Genomic DNA, 2,642 nt, shown 5'->3' with positions numbered 1-2,642 from the left:
AGTCAACAGCTATGGGAAAGATATGAGCAGGGCGGAATTCCAGTGGGATGATGCTTTGGGGTGGAAGGGTTAGACGTAGTGATGAGTCTGGCGATAACCTCATTCTCTCAGCCACCCGAAAGATCTGCGTAAATGAAAGGGATCCCTGGTTGTCACACTTCTTCCTGTAACAAAACCTGTGAATTATGATTTCAAAATTTTGGCACAGGACCAGCAATTTGAAGGAAATGTCAATCCCAGTGCGCAAGTGGTACTTATTTTATCGACCACGAAAGGATGAAAGCAAAGTCGACTTTGGCAGAATTTGAACCCAGAACATAAAGGCAGACGAAATGTCGTTAAGTATTTCGTCCAGCAGGTTAACGATTCTGCCAGGCGGCTGCCTTTAGGCTTGTAAATAATAAACAAATGAGTCTTTATCTTTTACTTGTTTAATGGACTTCGCCTTGCTGGGGCATCGCCTTGACGTGTTTAGTCAAACAAATCACCCTCGCTATTTAATTTGAAGTCTGGTGCTTAGTCTGTCTCTTTTATGCATGACTGCTAAGTTACGGGGACGTAAACAAACCAACACCAGTTGTCAAATGGCGTGCAAGTGCAAACACACACGCACGCGATGGGCTGCTTTCAGTTTCCGTCTACCAAATCCACTCACAACCCTAACCCTAACCCTTAGGCAATTGTAGAAGACACTTGGTTGAGTTGCCATGCAGTGGGATTGAACTCGGAACCATATGGTCGGGAAGCAAACTTCTTACCACACTACAACTCCTGCACTTAGAAGTGAGATGTTTACAGCACCTAGTTTCCCAAACGGTCACCCATCTAAGTACTAATTAGGCTCGAAGTTGCTCAACTACGGTGATCGGACGAGAACCGGTGCATTCAACGAAATATGGCAGGGCTTCCACAAAGTTTCTGTCAACCAATTTCAAGTGCAAGGTATTGGTCGGCCTGATGCTGTAGTAGAAAACACTGGCCCAAGGTGACACGCAGTGGAACCTGAATTTGAAATCATGTGGTTGCAAAGCGAGGCACATGGCCCAACAATTTTAGAGGAAGGGGTTTAACCCTGAAATGATGAAATGTAAAGTTAATCTCCACAGAATTTGAACTTAGAATGTACAGAGTCGGAAGAAATGTCGCTAAGCATTTTGTCCGACGCGATAACGATATTGCCAGCTACTAACCTTATAGGAAGGGAAGTAATTATACTTTGTATTCTAGGCACTGAAATTTTGGAGAGCGGGCTAGTCGATTATATCGACCCCCAGTGCTCAACTGGTCCTTATTTTATTGATTCCGAAAGTATGAAAGTCAAAGTCGACCTCAGCGACATGTGAACCTATAACATAAAGACGAACGAAATGTCGCTATGCATTTTGTCCGGTGTGCTAACGATTCTGCCAGCTCGCCGCCTTAGAAGGGGAAGTAATTATAGTTTCAAATTTTGGCACAAGGCCAACGATTTTAGTGACAAGGAGCAGGTCAATTATACCGATTGGTACTTGGCTGGTATTTTATTTTATCGATGAAAAGCATAATTGGCCTCTGCGGTATTTAAGTCTTTTTGTCCGATGCACTAACAATTTTACCAGTTCTCTCTGTCTAGGTTTTGGGAAATTAGGTGGAGAATTTACGGTAGAAAATAACATACTGTAGAACAAGAGGTGTAGAATACGTGGATGTTCTGTTAGAACAAACTATCCTGCGGTAAATATCATGAAAGAAACTCTCATATAGGCTTTTCGTACAAAATGTATTTAGCAAGAGTGCATTTGTTACCAAAAGCCAATGTAAGAGTTTTTCTCATGGTATCTTCCGCCGGATAACAGAACAGCCATGTTTAAGTGGGCATAATTATTGGGTCATCCCATGAATAATGCGGTTTTTTCAATTACATAAACTAAAAGTCAGAGGGGGACAGGATGAACTACCTGCATCAACTTGCTGTAAAAACAGGTAGTAATTTTACCTCGTATTTAATCTTAGTGAAAATTTTGAAGTGTGCAGTTTGATTTTAACAATTGGTTTTTTTCAAAGCTATAATGGAAGTGACAAAGGAGCATATTCGACATATTTTGCTTTATGAATTCAATAAAGGCAACAACGCAACGGAAAGTGTGAGGAATATTACTGCAGTATATGGGGATCGGACAATAAAGGTAAGCCAGTGTCAACGGTGGTTCCAGAAATTCCGAGCCGAAACTACAGCCTAGAAGATGCGCCTCATCCTGGAAGATCCGTAGAGCTCGATGAGGACGTCCTGCAATCCTGTGTCTCCATTGTCCTCAGAGTGGGAGCTGACGTTTACACGGGTTTGATCTGTCGTTGCAGCAGGCTCCTCGATTCCACAGGCCTCCATGGCCTTTCTTGCCGACTGAATGCTGGTCGCATCGTGCGTCATACAGAATTGAACCTGATACTCAAGAGGAACTTGGTCCAGGCAAACATCCCCGCCATCTTGGAACCATCTGCTTTGTCCAGATGTGATGGGAAGAGACCTGACCGCCTCATCTTGTGCCCCTGGTCGCAAGGCAGATGCCTTGTCTGGGATCTCACAGTTAGCGACTCCTTTGTTTCTTCTCACATCCTGGATGCTACGGTCAGGGCGAGATCCACAAATTCTGTGGCCGAGTGGA

At 43.7% G+C, this 2,642-nt stretch overlaps 1 pseudogene; it reads right to left on the bottom strand.

Moving 5' to 3' along the window:
* Positions 1-789: 789 nt before the first annotated feature.
* LOC128250858 (5S ribosomal RNA) lies at positions 790-902 on the bottom strand (annotated as a pseudogene).
* Positions 903-2,642: the final 1,740 nt, after the last annotated feature.

The sequence above is a fragment of the Octopus bimaculoides genome, chromosome 25 (genome assembly GCF_001194135.2).
Source record: "Octopus bimaculoides isolate UCB-OBI-ISO-001 chromosome 25, ASM119413v2, whole genome shotgun sequence".
NCBI classification, from domain to species: Eukaryota; Metazoa; Mollusca; class Cephalopoda; order Octopoda; family Octopodidae; genus Octopus; species Octopus bimaculoides.
Note: the sequence above shows the minus strand (reverse complement) of the source record. Positions and strands in the feature narration are given on the sequence as shown.